Raw genomic sequence first — 16355 nt, 5'->3', positions numbered from 1 at the left:
AAATATGAGTTTCTTTTAAACTACATCAAAGGCACTCAAGGGTGGTGCTGGTGCTGCGTGAAGATTTTTTTTCATCCTGGGGGGCATTAATGGAGAGCTCGTTAAGGTCCCGTCTCAGCACCTGCTGTATAAAACTGCGGGTGCTGAGCACCGGCAGGACCTGGCCCACTTAAAGCCGTGGTGAACTGGCTATTAGCCAAATGAGGCCAACGCTAGTTCGAATCACTGTACTAAATGCCTCAAGTCCTGTCATGCCTCCCCACCTTCTCATCGCAGTTTGATTCCCTGCCTCACCGCATTAATTCGGTAGTAAAGTATCCGAGTGCACAAATCTCGGCATCTTCCACTGCTTCAGAATTGAATACCGGCGCCGCTCTTCCTGAGTAGCTGATTCGTTCATTACATAAACGCAGGCGCCACACGCTTAGATGGAGTAGGCTGGGCCGTGCTCGCGCACACAGCTGGAACACCAACAACGTCATCACGGTGAAGGCAATTTAGGAGTTTACTATCGCTAGCCCAATCTACGACACCTAAAAGTTTAAATACTGTTTTTTTAAACTGTAAACTATCGCATTGTCGTACACTTACATGTTATGTTAAATGTAACCTAATTAAAACCCCTGTATTATTAAATGCATCTCATTTAAACTATTTAATTTCATATTTGACAATTGACCTAATATTTTACTTGTATTAGAAAAGAACATTAGTTGCGTTTACTTCGCATTGCAAGCAATTGATGATTAAGATGGCCGCCACATTTAAGGCCATGTTATGGGTTTCGTGCAATTTTAGTCCTACTACTCTGACATTTTTTGATACTAACTTCCTGTTTGATTCCGTAATTTACAACGCTGTGGGTACGCGGGGGTTGTAATGTGTTTCTGCTTCAAAAAGGTACCAGGAGGCGGATTATTTGGATTAATGTTCAAATTGTACGGTTTTTTTTCTCCAAAAGACCGACCATTGCAGATATACATCAACATATCGTCCGTGCATGCCAACATGTAAAAACGGGAAAGTGGGAGATTTTGAAAAAGAAATTGGGGTATGTGTTTTCCCCATCGTATGTTATTGTATTGTAGTATTTATATAGCGCATACTACCCCTATTTGCAGGCACTGAAGTGCTTGTCTACAACAGTAGAAAGCTACACCATGTAGGGTGTGTGGTTGGAAGGTTTTTGTTTGGCGCACATGTAGGAGGTGTTTACATGTTGTGTGTAATGACCAGCTTTATCATGTGGTTATGTGGTATAGGACTCAGCTCGTATCAGGGTATTGGATGATGAAGTGCAGGTGCAGAAACGCCCATTGGGCTGCAAGGGCTTTAGCCACCAGTAGCGGTTTGCAGCGTGATGAAGGGTCAGGGTGGCGCGCATGGGGGGAGGGGGTTAGGGGGTGAATAAACATTAAATAAAAATAAAATTTAAAAAACGTACCTGCCTCGCTGCTGAAGCGCCGCCTCTCCTTCAGGAGGCACAGGCTCCCAGCCTGCCCTTCGGCCAATCCTAGCCCTGCATGAAAGCAGCTGCTTTTCCACATTGATTTATTACACATCAGGACTCGTTTTAGGCCAATGAATCTTTTGACCCAGTTGAGAGACACCTTAGGATGAGATAGCTAATCAATATATCAATCAATACGTCAATAATGTCATCAATATTTATCATGACAATATATTTCACTTTAGTCAAAGTCATTAATCAATTCAAGATTCTACCATGACCTTGCAGCCATGAATAACCACACCAGTTTAGTCGCATTTTATAAGTTTTATTCCCTATTAATTACAGTCTAAAAGCAGATGCGTTAATCTCAACACCAAGAAACATAATAGCATAGTCACGATATGGCAACTTTGGTAAGATTTCATTAAAGCAAGAATCACAAACATCAGAACATAACACGGCGTGAACATAGATCAAATTCAACAGAGTGTCAATAACGCGTCAGTTCAACAAAGCATAGTGTCAGTCGTTTGTCTATTTGCGTCAGTTTTGGTGAACACCTGTCCTAACCACTGATTAGCATTCGCATGTTGGGCTTCATGCAAAACAATTTAGAACACTAATTTGGAAAACATCTAACTAAGGTCTCTGTCAAAATAAGCAGTTGGTACCTAGAAAGGAAAAGCAAACAGACAAATCACAAATGCATCATCATAATTACCCTCCAAGGTTTAGGTCAGCACACAGGTTCAGTCTTCGTCTTCAGGACATCAGTCAATTCACCATCAGTCAGAACTCAGCTCCGGGGCATAAGGGCACTTCCCTCATAAGGAGGCAAAGTGTAAAATGGACAATTCTAAGGGCGATGATGGTTTTAAGTAAAGCAACAAGTCACCAAGCAGAGTGACAAAGTTTGTGGATAAAATCAATAGCATTCCCTACCTAATTCCCCATGACTCCCCGTGACATGGGTTTTTATCCCTTTTTAGTTGTACATCCCCCCAAAATTTTATTGGACATTTGTTATATCCCACTATCTTTATCCTATCAGAAAACTCATTAGGTCACCTAACTCTTCGCCTCATGTTATTTTACAAGTCTTTGATTGGTCCCCATAATTGACGTCTTCAGAGGTGGCACGTCCGGTATGATTTAATCTTTCTGCATTTCTTTGCACTCTTTGGTCAGAAACTTCATTGTCTTCACCGGTTTGAATGACCTTGTACATTACATTAATCTACATTGTTTCATTTCATTTATTCTTCAACCAAGGGAAAGGCTATGAGAACGGATCTAACAAGGTTACATTAGTCTTCTAGTTTTAAGAAAAAGAACATACTGGTTGTGTCCTTTTATGAGTCAGTTCACTGAAAAATACATTTAATACGAGAGCCAAGCAGCTAAGCTTCGGCTCATGCCAATTTAAGGCCTATGAGGATTTCAGCACAGATTCAGTAATGCAATCATTAGTATAAACCTATTTAAACACAATATAAACATTTTAGTCGTCATTATTGGTCTACGTATACATTGACGGCCACTCCCCGTGGTCACATTTCAGGTGCACGTTTTAAGAAAAATCACTATTATAGTTTCTATGCAGCATTGTCACACATTAATTCATAAACATTTCACGTTAGTAAAAATTATATAAGCTACGCTCTCTGAGTCCCTCCTCTGATGACGTTCGTCATCACACAAACCTTTCCCTTTGACCTTTCACTTTTTATTTTTCACTTTATGCATAATGCGCATTTCAACATCTTGTCCCTTGTGTGAACTCTCCCAAATTTAATTAAACATTTTCTCCCTTTCATTTTCTTCATTCCTTTTACTCCTCTTTGTCCAAACTCTTTTAAATTTGTCATTTATTTTGCAGGCTCCCCATAAACCTAATAGACAGGCCAGAACAATTAATAGATCCCCTAATATTTTTGCAAGTACCCCATTCCAAATATTGCTAAACCAGCTCCCTACTCTGGCAATTCCTTTTCCTAATTTCTCCCAAATTCCAGGTTCCTTCAAATCCTTCAAATCTGCACTATCTTTAGTTAGGTTAGTATGCATACCTCTAATCTTTTTACTATTATCAGGTATATATGAGCAACAATGATGCTCGTTGAGCATCTTGCAGACTCCACCACTGTTTGCTAAAAGAATGTCTAAAGCAAGCCGATTTTTAAGAGTCATAGCTCTTTCCGCAGGAAGTTCAGTATCCATCAGTATAGCCCCTGTAAAATTTGTCAGCATGTTATCCACAATAGTAGACAACTTTTGAATCTTCATGTAGTTTAAAATAACCCCTACCGAAGGAATTATGGTTCCAAATATGTCACCAACGACAGCAGCCGCTGTCTCTCGTTTTTGTCTAGCATGTTTTAATTCAGACGTTTTAGGTATTTGTGTTAGGTCATCAATCTGGTAAATCTTTGGGAAAACTATTCCCAAATAACATGTCCCATACCATCCCTTAGGAAGACAGTAATAAGCATTAAGTCCACAGATATAATAGATCCCAGGGATCGCTGGATCCTGTCCATTTAACATGAATGTCCATTTACTCTGAAACAAAAACACATGCCTGCATTCACTCGTTCCCACAAATAAAGTGTCATGTTCAGATTTTGGCCTATATATACAAAGCCTTCCTACATGTAATGCATCTATAGCTAGTTTGCCTTGTGTCTTTATTGCGGTGTAAGCATAATCATTTGCATATGTGCGTTTCTCTAACCCTTTTTCTAATCTTTCTTTTAATGCTTTGCGTCTGTCATCAGTGTGATCTAAAAAGCCTTTCTCTGCAAGTGTCAATAAGCAAGTCAGATTGTTGCGGTGTGCATAAGCTGTCCCAAATGTAAGTGTTGGTGCAAAGAAATCTCTAACTAATTTTATATTATGCTCCTTAGCTAATTTATTCAGGAACTCAATCACAGGCACAAAAGAAAACACCACATCCAAATTAGAATAAAAATATTGCACATGCTCCTGATTATAGAATCTTGTTAGTAGCAAGCTACAACTTATCCCGTATGTTAATGGAAGGCTATGGTAGGTGACCCCTTCTTGCACTGATGAAGGAATCTTTGTGCACACATAACAGTTTTTCGCATCCATGGTTTCAACATACTCATTCAGCAAACAATAGAAGACATCAGTAGAAAGTTCCCCCTTTGAGTTAGTTCCCTCATGCAAGTGTTTTGTATACTGCTCAAACTTTTTCCACGGTTTTAGTGTTGTAGTCTCAGATTTTAAAGCATTGTTAGTTGCTTTCTTATCCATCCACGGCATTCCCACAATCACACCTACAATTTTTATTGCACACACAATACCTAGTATAAGACTTAACCAACCACACACCTTACCCCTTTTGTTACTACCTCTATTATAAGCCATCTCTAAAGAATCAGATAGCAGAACAATAATCAACTTAAGGACGATAAAAACTCTTTTTTTTTTTTCTTGATGCAAAAGTCTCTTTCTCTCTGCGTGTATTTACAGCGTTTCACTCACTCCAGGACCCTTTTGTCAAATCCGGTTAGCAGCTTGTCATAATCGGGTTTTCAAAGTCAATTCAGGTTATCAGTGTCACATCCGGTAGTTTGTAAGTCTCTTTCTCAGCGTTTCAGCTTTTAATTTCAAATTTTAGTTTTTAATAAAGTATTTTTCTTTGATGAATTTCAGGTACCGTAGTATTGGCCAGGTACTTCTCGATCAAAACAGAACGCTAAGAATTCTTGTTGCCATTCAGATGTTGTTGCATATGCCCATCCAGGACCTGCGTACCTTCTATTTGCGGTTCTCTTTCTTTTCAATCTGCGTTGGCCTTGCAATTTTCCTTCACTTAGATCCTCTATTCGGGATGTATCAGTTTCTTCTGTTATTGTTTCACCTGGTGCGACCCTTTCTTTCGCAGACTGCTTCTCTGGCCAGTTATCTCCCTTCTGCAACTTTTTCCTGCTTGTCCTTTCAGGACGCTGAACAGCACCCTCCTCTTGTGCTATGGTGTTTTCTCTTAATGGACCTGCAACTGGCTCAGGGGATGCCGGTGTACTTTGATCTCTTTCTACTATTTCCCCTTCTTCTGGATCTGTAATGGGTTCAAACTCTAACCCGTATCCGTCTGCTTCTGGGAGAACCTCTCCTTGATTTAGTTCTCCTGCTGCCTCTACTGAGATAGGCACATTGTCACCTCTCTCGAACTCGTTTACTGTTTGAGGGACTAGGCTGTTCTCAGTGGGCTCTCCCGCAGTCTCAGTTCCCTCTTGGCTATTTTCAGGCCCTGAGACTTCCCTCCCTGGAACTGTTGAGTCGGAAACTTCAAGTTCCTCATCAGTTGGACACTTTACCTTCTTTGTGTGACTGGCATGTATCCAGTTTGGAACGCCTGCACATTTCACAGCAGTGGTTGTTGTCAATATTACTTGAAATGGCCCCCTTCCAGCGCGGCTCCAAACACAACTTTCTCACGTAATTCTTGACAACCAGCCAGTCACCGACTTGCAGGGTATGACCTGGATCACTGATCGGTGGCAATGTGTTAGCTTCCACCTGGTGAGAAAAAGAGTGAGCCACATCAGCCAATCCTTTGCAGTAGTCCAACACCAAATCATCCGTGATATTCACAAGAGCAGGCACTGCGGGTAGCCTCATAACTCTACCCATAAGGATCTCGTCGGGTGATAGTCCTGCCTTCTTATCAGGGGTGTTCCTCATCGACATCAGCACTAAGGGCAATGAATCTGGTCATTTCATATTGGTAGCTGCACACATTTTTGCCATTCTCGACTTCAAGGTACCATTCATCTGTTCCACTAATCCTGATGCTTCAGGGCGGTAACTACAATGCAGCTTCTGTTCGATGTCTAACGCAGCACACAAAAGCTTAATCACCTCATTGTCGAAATGTCTGCCCCTATCTGATTCTATAGAGACCGGAAACCCGAACCTGGGTATTACTTTTCTAAGCAGCAGCTTTGCAACTGTGAGACTGTCGTTTCTACGTGTGGGGTAAGCTTCAATCCAATGACTGAAAACACTCACAATCACCAACACGTACTTCAATCCTCCACAAACAGGCATTTCAATGAAATCCATTTGCATCTTGCTAAATGGACCGCCAGCTCTCCCTATGTGGCTCAGAGTTACCACAGTCCCTTTTCCGGCATTCATCTGTTGACAGATGATGCATCTATGACACGTAACCTCTGCGGCATGTCTGAATTTTGGGTTAAACCAGTCAATCTTGAATGACCTGATCATTGCATCTCTTCCAAGATGTGCCTGTCCATGGTAAAGCCTCGCAAATTGTGACAGAAGACTGTTTGGCAAAACCAGTTTCCCTTCCTTTGAGACCCACAAATCATCAGCTCTTTGTACGCATTGCATTCTCTGCCAGGAGCGTTTTTCCTCTTTGCCAGCACGACCCTGTAGTGTTTTTAGCTCATCTAGTGTATCGACCACCCTTAATGCAAGGTTCAAACAGGTGTCATTTTCAGTTTGCGGTAACAATTCCCACTGGTCCTTGAACGATATACAGTTCAATGCACAAAATCTTGCGACTTGATCTGCATAACCGTTTCCCATGGACACAAAGGGGGTCATTACAACATTGGCGGTAAAAGGCACTTACCGCCGTGCAGAAGACCGCCAATACACCGCCGCGGCATTCCGCCACAGCTATTATGACACACATCTTGGAATCCGCCGAAATTCAGACACCCACACAAGTCCGCCACACCAAAGGTCAGTGGAAAAGTGGCGGAAACAAATCCTCCACCTCCACGCCAACAGAAACACGCCCATGCTATTACGACCCACGAATCCACGCGGCGGTCTTTCAATTGCGGTATTCCATTGGCGGTACACTCCGCCGCGCTCAAAATACACACACAGCTCCAAAACACCGCCACATTGGACATTTCGAAATACACATACAAACAACACTCCCACACACCCAATACAATATAAAACACACACCCACAAACCCCTACGACCAAAAATTAGACACGAAGGCGACAGACAGAGAGCACAGAATAGACAACCCCACTACACAGAGGCACACAACACCATCACTCACACAACATCCACGCACAAACCACCACAGACCACTACACATCACCACACTCATCAACACATACACCACCCCACACATCACCCACACCACCCCATGGTACACCAAAGACACCCCCCCTTCTCCGGGGAGGAGCTCAGGGTCATGGTGGAGGAAATCGTCTGGGTAGAGCCACAGCTATTTGGCTCACAGGTACAGCACACATCAATAGCCAGGAAGATGGAGTTATGGCGCAGAATAGTCGACAGGGTCAACGCCGTGGGACAGCACCCAAGAAATAGGGAGGACATCAGGAAGAGGTGGAACGACCTACGGGGAAAGGTGCGTTCAACGGTCTCCAGGCACAACATCGCGGTACAGCGGACTGGCGGCGGACCCCCACCTCCTCCCCACAACTAACATCATGGGAGGAGCAAGTCTTGACCATCTTGCATCCTGAGGGCCTCGCAGGAGTCGGTGGAGGATGGGACACTGGTAAGTCAAATCTTAACTACCATATCCCCCACCCTACCTGCATGCTATCACACACCCCCTCCCTCACCCCCTCCCCTATCACTACAACTCCTCACCAATGTACCCATGACACAAACCACCCATCCCAACACCAAGCCCTGCATGACACAACTAAGCATGGACACCCCTCACTAAAGCATGCCCACTGCACATACCCAGTACACCCCCCCCCAACCATCACCACACAAACCCACACAGGAATGCTTGCACTGGGGTACACAAACACCCACCCATTGCACACCATTACACACACACATGCAATAATCATGCTCTTATGCCCCTGCAGGAACCCGAAGGACCGTCACCACACCAGAGGGTCCAGACAACACCACTCCACCCCCAGAAGAGGCCCACAGTGACGAGAGCAGCTCTGCCCTACTGGATCCTGATGACCAGCCCGGACCATCGTGGGCCTCGGGACAGTCGTTCCCCTTCCACAGGCACAGCCCAACACCGACCTTCCACCCTCTGGTAACACCAACACAGCACCCACCCAGCGGGCCCAAACCTCCCTACCCAGGACAGGTCAATCAGCGGTGTGTCCACCACTATAGGGCACCCAGGGTAACCCACCACCCAAACAACAACAGGGACCTGGGGGCAGTGGTAGTGGGCACATGGTCCAGGGGACAGAGGCACAGGAACACAGGGGAACTGGGAGGGCTGCTGTGCGACAGGGGGCAGACAGGCCAAGGGAACCCACTCTCCACGAGGCCCTATCCTTCATCATGGGAGCATACCACCACTCCCAGGAGACGATGGCGACGGTCCTGGACAAGTTTCAGGAGACCCTGCGCCTGTAGGACGAACTGTATTTGGGGTTCAGGGAGGAGCTCAAGACCATCAGCTCCGCCCTGGGCACCATCGTAGGGGTGCTGAAGGACGTACAGCAGACCTTGAGGGACACCGTGGCACTCCAAGGGGCCCCTGACACTAGCCAGGACGATGAACTGCCCACCACCTCCGCCGGCGCTAGGGGACAGGACCCCCGCCACAGGACTACCACACCAGCACCCCACCCCCTGCAGATGGACAACCACCACGCAAGCGGTCCCTGAGATCCAGGAACAGGACAGAGCAAGATGGCAAGACCCCCGCCAGGAAATGAGACCACCCTGATTGTCCTCCCACTGTCCCACTTTGTTACCCTGTCCATACGTAAACTGCACCAGCTCCACTTCCTATGCCCAGATGGGCAGTGCACCTGTGAGACTAATAGACTGGACTCTGCCATGGACATTCCTCCGCCATCGCCCATCACCATTTAAAAACCCCCTACCATTTTTTAGCACTTCAATAAACACCCTTGAAACACAAAACAATCTGAAGTCAGTCTGTGATTTAGTATAAAAGTATTATCAATGACAGTGTCATAATGGGTGTACCATTCAAAAGCTAACATACCTATGTCACACATCACAAGCCCTTGAAGAATGCAAGCAGTTGACACATAGGTAACCACACCTGTGAAACCGTAATGGAAGGGTACAACTCAGTTACCAAATAGTGAATGAAATCGAAAAACATGATAGAGGTAGAGCTGTGAAAGTTAATGTAATGCTAAAAATGAAAATGTTCTCACCTGTGTCTCACTGGAAATATTGCTGTATGACTGACTCGTCGTTGTCTTCTTCATCAGCTTCATCCTCATCACTGTCCACAGGCTCCACAGCTGCTACAACACCGTCATCTGGATCATCCTCCTGCAGAAAAGCCACCTGGCGTTGCAAAGCCAAATTATGGAGCATGGAGCAGGCGATGATGATGTCGCACACCTTCTTCGGTGAGTAGAATAGGGATCCACCTGTCATATGGAGGCACCTGAACCTGGCCTTCAGGAGGCCGAAGGTGCGTTCGATCACACTCCTAGTCCGCCCATGGGCCTCATTGTATCGTTGCTCTGCCCTGGTCCTGGGATTCCTCACTGGGGTCAATAGCCAGGAAAGGTTGGGGTAACCAGAGTCCCCCAATAGCCATACACGGTGCCTCTGGAGTTGACCCATCATATCAGGGATGCTGCTATTCCGCAGGATGTAGGCGTCATGCACTGAGCCAGGGAACATAGCATTTACCTGCGAGATGTACTGGTCTGCCAAACAGACCATCTTGACATTTATGGAATGATAACTCTTCCTGTTCCTGTACACCTGTTCACTCCTGTGGGGGGGGGGGACCAGAGCTACATGGGTCCCATCAATGGCACCTATGACGTTGGGGATATGTCCAAGGGCATAGAAGTCACCTTTCACTGTAGGCAATGATGTATCTCCTTACGTGTTTCAGCAGGGCAGACAACACTCTGGACAGGACATTGAAAACATAGGCTGGGACATCCCTGATGCCATGGCCACAGTTGTCTGAAAAGACCCACTTGCAAGGAAATGGAGCACTGACAGCACCTGCACGTCAGGGGGGATTCCAGTCGGATGGCGGATTGGTGACATCAGGTCTGGCTCCAACTGGGTACATAGTTCCTGTATAGTGGCACGGTCAAACCAGTAGGTTACAATGACATGTCGCTCTTCCATTGTCAACAGGTCCACCAGCGGTCGGTACACCGGAGGATTCCGCCATCTTCTCATATATCCCAGCAGACGGTGCCTACGAAGGACAACAGCGAAGAACCAGTCATTATTCTTCCAGGTATGTACCCACAGTCACACACAAGACTACACCACTCACAAAACCCTTCCTGTATGTGTGTTGAGTGTAGGCCTAGCTATGTGTGACGCAGTAGTAAATGAAGCCATGTGGGCCCCTGAAATGGTGGATGCCTGACCTCTAAACTGGGACAATAGGATTGTGGGGTAACAGCGCTGGCGTTACACACTGTCGCGGTAGGCGGTCGTAGACCGCGGCGCAATGCCGTATTGGTTAACATTGGACCCTATGGGTCCCAGGAGCCAATGAACAGGTGCGCCGGCAGTGATGATGCGCACCGCCACGGACGTGACTTCCATTTTCTATCTGTTCAATCACTAGATACCTGACCTTCGACAGGAGAGGACCTACACTGCAAGTGCTGCTGTGACCTCGGTCTGGAAGCGACGATGGCTGCTGCGTCTGGGGAAAGGGCCCCTGCCTTCACTGGCCAGGAGTTGGAGAAACTGGTAGACGGGGTCCTCCCCCAGTACACGCTACTCTACGGTCCTCCAGACCAACAGGTTAGTACACAGGGAGAACGTTGTATGGGCTAGGCCTGGGTGGAGAGGGCTGGGTGGAAGAGGGAAGGGGGCAGAGTTCATAGGACATTAATGCATGCGAATGAATGGGCCACATGGCCAGAATAGGGAGGGGGCCACTCACAACGACAGTGCATTTGGTAATGACTGTTCCTCTTTTCTTGTGCATGTCACGTAGGTCAGCGCCCACCAGAAGAGGGACATTTGGCGTGCCATCGCCTAGTAGGTCCGGACCCTGGGGGCCCACCAGAGACGGGGCACCCACTGGCGTAAGAGATGGGAGGACATTCGCCGATGCAGCAAGAAGACGGCGGAGGCTCAGCTGGGGATGGCCTCCCAACGCGGGAGGGGTGCCCGTCGCACCATGACCCCCCTGATGTTCCGGATCCTGGCGGTGGCCTACCCGGAGTTGGATGGGCGCTTGAGGGCATCACAGCAGACACAAGGGGGTGAGTACAACCTCAGTCTGCTGACTTTGCGTGCAGTGGAGGTGTCTGGGTGGGGGAGGTGGGCTGTGGGTGTCCCTAGGCCAGGGCGAGTTCGGTAGGCAAGGCCCCTCCGTAATGTAGGCCATGTGGCACTCTACCCCACCTCAGCAGAGTGCCAAGTCTAGGTATAGTTGCCCCTGTGGCATCCATGTGCGCCGATGTCCACCATTGCCATATAGGCCATATCCCAGAAATTGCATATGCAGAGGGCAGGAGCACGGAGTAATGCAGGGGGCTGCTGCGTTTGTCTTGTCCGCCAACGGTAGCGGTATGCCATGCACTAAAACCCTCTTTCTTCTGTCCCCCCCTTTTTCTGCTCTCCCTGTACTTTTGTCCATCAGCATCAACAGGCGGAGGTAGAGTGGCACCGGAGCACGAGGGAGCTGCATCCCACATGGCCATGGAGGGCCACACCACGGACTCTGAATGCACCAGTGGGACAGAGGGCGTGGGGAGCTTCACGTCGGCCACCGGATCACCAACCACCGACACGGACTCGTCCGCCGATGGGAGCTCCCTTGTGGTGGCGGCACCATCTGTGCCCCCCACGTCTACAGGTACACCCGCCACCTCCCCTACCAGCACCGCCCTCCCAGCAGCCCCTCAGCGTTCGCCCCGTGCCCGCTCACCCAGGAGGGTGGGCATCACCTTCGCCCCAGGCACCTCAGGCCCTGCCTCAGTCACCCCTGCTGCCCTCAGTGAGGAGGCCATTGACCTCCTCAGGTCACTCACTGTTGGGCAGTCTACCATTGTGAATGCCATCCAGGGTGTAGAACGAGAGTTGGGACACGGTAATGCATTCCTGGAGGGCATTCATTCTGGTCAGGCTGTCCTTCAGCGAACCCTGCAATCTTTGGCCTCAGCACTGATGGCAGCAATTGTCCCCGTGTCTAGCCTCCCCCCTCCAACTTCCTCCACCCAGACCCAATCTCCTGTACCCCAGCCCATTCCAAGCACACCTACAGACCAGCATGCACACAAGTCAACACACACAAGTAGCTCAAGCAAACATAGGCACCACACACACCACAAGCACTCACGCAAGCCTCACCCACGTACAGACACAACAACATCCACTGCCTCCACTGTGTCCCCTCCTCTTCTCCCTCCTCCCTCCCAGTCCTGTCTACACACACACCTGCATGCACCAAATCTACAGGCACCATGAATCGCACCAGGACACCCAGCACCACAAGCCGCTCACCTGCACTCACCACCTCCACTGCCATTTACACATCCCCTGTGTCCTCTCCCAGTGTGTCTGTAACGCCCCCTCCCAAAGTACACAAACGCCAGCAATCACTCACCCAACATCCATCCACCTCACGACAGCCTCCAGTACCTGCACCTGCACCCAAAACACCTAAAGTGACACCTCCGACAACCACCTCCTCTTCCTCCACTCCAGACCCCCTCCAGCTACCCATCCCAGTGTTCGTCAGAAACTGTCCCTGTGTAAAGTTGACCTTTTTGCCCCCACCCCCCCTCCATTTCATCAGTCCCGTAGTAGCGCCTCAGCCAAAACGCCTCCAATACCAGTGGTGCCTGTTCAAGGTTTTTGGAGTACACCGTCCACCAGGGCAGGCAGTAGGACCCGTAGCCAAGGCACTGGCAGCCCACCCCCTGTAAAGGCTCTAAAATTGGAGAGTGGACGACGGGACCGTGTTAAGACTCCTGGTGGGAAAACAACTGACATGGGTTCCAAGGGGATTGGAGAGTCAGCTGTGACTCCACCAAAGGTGGGGAAGGGCCAGAGGAAGTCTGCCCAGCCTGTTGTGAGTGTCACGGCGGAGAAGTGCGCCATCATTTCCGGCGGTCGAGACACAACCGCCAGCACCGTCATTAGTGGTCCAGAGACCACCGCCAGAGTCACAGCCCAGGAGGGCCCAAGTATCGTCACTGGTCCAGAGACCACCGCCAGAGTCACAGCCCAGGAGGGCCCCACTATCGTCACTTGTCCAGAGACCACAGCCAGAGTCACAGCCCAGGAGGGCCCAAGTATTGTCACTGGTCAGGAGACCACCGCCAGAGTCACAGCCCAGGAGGGCCCAAGTATCGTCACTGGTCAGGAGACCACCTTCTAGAGTCACAGCCCAGGAGGGCCCAAGTATCATCACTGGTCCGGAGACCACCGCCACTGCCGGAGTAAGTACCCAGGAGGGCCCCACTATCGTCACTGGTCCAGAGACCACCGCCAGAGTCACAGCCCAGGAGGGCCCAAGTATCGTCACTGGTCCAGAGACCACCGCCAGAGTCACAGCCCAGGAGGGCCCCACTATCGTCACTTGTCCAGAGACCACAGCCAGAGTCACAGCCCAGGAGGGCCCAAGTATTGTCACTGGTCAGGAGACCACCGCCAGAGTCACAGCCCAGGAGGGCCCAAGTATCGTCACTGGTCAGGAGACCACCGCTAGAGTCACAGCCCAGGAGGGCCCAAGTATCGTCACTGGTCCGGAGACCACCGCCACTGCCGGAGTAAGTACCCAGGAGGGCCCCACTATCGTCACTGGTCCAGAGACCACCGCCAGAGTCACAGCCCAGGAGGGCCCCACTATTGTCACTGTCCAGAGACCACCACCAGAGTCACAGCCCAGGAGGGCCCCACTATCGTCACTGGTCCAGAGACCACCGCCAGAGTCACATCCCAGGAGGGCCCCACTATCGTCACTGGTCCAGAGACCACCGCCAGAGTCACAGCCCAGGAGGGCCCAACTATCGTCACCGATCAGGAGACCACCGCCGGAGTCAGTGCCCTGGAGGGCCCCGGCTGCCACAGCCCCGCTGGGCAATGATGAAACGTCATGCCACACACCAATGTCCAGTGTAGAGAACGTCATGCCACACACCAATGTCCTTATCAGAACCGCCATGTCAAAGCACCGCTGAACTTGGCAAAGACCGCCATGTCAAAGCACCGCTGAACAGGGCAAAGACCGCCATGAACAAAGCACTGCTGAACAGGGCAAAGACCGCCATGGCAAAGCACCGCTGAACAGTCCTGAACCGCCATGGCAAAGCACCGCTGAACAGGGCAAAGACTCCCATGTCAAAGCACCGCTGAACAGGGCAAAGACCGCCATAGCAAAGCACAGCTGAACAGGGCAAAGACCGCCATGGCAAAGCACCGCTGAACAGGGCAAAGACCGCCATGGCAAAGCACCGCTGAACAGGGCAAAGACCGCCATGGCAAAGCACCGCTGAACAGTCCTGAACCGCCATGGCAAAGCACCGCTGAACAGGGCAAAGACCGCCATGTCAAAGCACCGCTGAACAGGGCAAAGACCGCCATGGCAAAGCACTGCTGAACAGGGCAAAGACCGCCATGGCAAAGCACCGCTAAACAGGGCAAAGACCGCCATGGCAAAGCGCCACTGAACAGTCCTGAACCGCCATGTCAAAGCACCGCTGAACAGGGCAAAGACCGCCATGTCAAAGCACCGCTGAACAGGGCAAAGACCGCCATGGCAAAGCACCGCTGAACAGGGCAAGGACCGCCATGGCAAAGCACAGCTGAACAGGGCAAAGACCGCCATGGCAAAGCACCGCTGAACAGTCCTGAACCGCCATGGCAAAGCACCGCTGAACAGGGCAAAGACCACCATGTCAAAGCACCGCTGAACAGGGCAATGCACCGGGTAGGAATGTATGGACCGCCACATCAGGCATCCTTATCCCATGTGCAGCTGGGACAGTGACAGGACACGACCTTTCACGGGGAGACTCATCCAGTCTGGGCACCAGTCCCCCCCAGTACCAGTAGAGACCTGCATCAACTTGAGAGACTGTGGCTTTGCACTCCCCAGGATGTAACAGTGGGCAACCCACCCACTGTATAGACTTGAGAGACTGTGGCTTTGCACTCCCCAGGATGGAACTGTGGGCAACCCACCCACTGTATAGACTTGAGAGACTGTGGCTTTGCACTCCCCAGGATGGAACAGTGGGCAACCCACCCACTGTATAGACTTGAGAGACTGTGGCTTTGCACTCCCCAGGATGGATCAGTGGGCAACCCACCCACTGTATAGACTTGAGAGACTGTGGCTTTGCACTCCCCAAGATGGAACAGTGGGCAAAACACCCACTGTATAGACTTGTGAGTCTGTGGCTTTGCACTCCCCAGGATGGCATAAATGGGCATGGAGCCCCGTCGTGGATGTGGCTTTGCAGTCATCCGGCTGAGGTGCCCCCCCTTCCCTTCCCCCTGAGGTGCCTGTAGTATTTCTATCTGATGCCCCGGCAGTGTTCTCTCCGATTGTGGTCAGGTATCGTTTGTGGGCCTCGCCCATGCATTTTTGGACTGATGGTGCACGGACATTGTTATGTACATAAATGCACTACTTCTCGTATTGTATATAATTATGACTGATTTTCAAATATATATCTGTATATTTTTGTTCGACATGTATATTGGCACATTACAATGTTTGAACCATTTTCGCTTTGTGTTTTCATTCTTCCGGGGGGATTGTGGGTTGTTACTGTGATTTTTATGAATGCATTGGTGTGTATGTTGTAATATGTGGGGGTGGGGGTGTTTGGTGGGTGTCCCTCTAACTTTTGCCTCCCCGTGTCGTAGGTGCAGCACTCACCGTTGTCTGCGGCGCCTACGTAGCTGTTGGTCATAGAGGAGCAGAAAGACAAGGGCA

General features: G+C 49.6%; 1 protein-coding gene across 4 annotated transcripts in view; it reads right to left on the bottom strand.

Annotated features, from left to right (window-relative positions):
- Positions 1-452, bottom strand: part of LOC138250244 (cytoskeletal protein Sojo-like) — a 196605-nt gene extending 196153 nt beyond the window's left edge. For 2 of the 4 annotated variants that reach the window (XM_069204883.1, XM_069204884.1), the window contains exon 1: positions 295-451. The gene's annotated coding sequence lies outside the window, so the exon portion shown is untranslated. Of the gene's footprint in view, positions 1-263 lie in introns of all 4 variants that reach the window. The other 2 variants (XM_069204882.1, XM_069204881.1) reach the window with 2 other exon arrangements.
- Positions 453-16355: the final 15903 nt, after the last annotated feature.

The sequence above is a fragment of the Pleurodeles waltl genome, chromosome 8 (genome assembly GCF_031143425.1).
Source record: "Pleurodeles waltl isolate 20211129_DDA chromosome 8, aPleWal1.hap1.20221129, whole genome shotgun sequence".
NCBI classification, from domain to species: domain Eukaryota; kingdom Metazoa; phylum Chordata; class Amphibia; order Caudata; family Salamandridae; genus Pleurodeles; species Pleurodeles waltl.
Note: the sequence above shows the minus strand (reverse complement) of the source record. Positions and strands in the feature narration are given on the sequence as shown.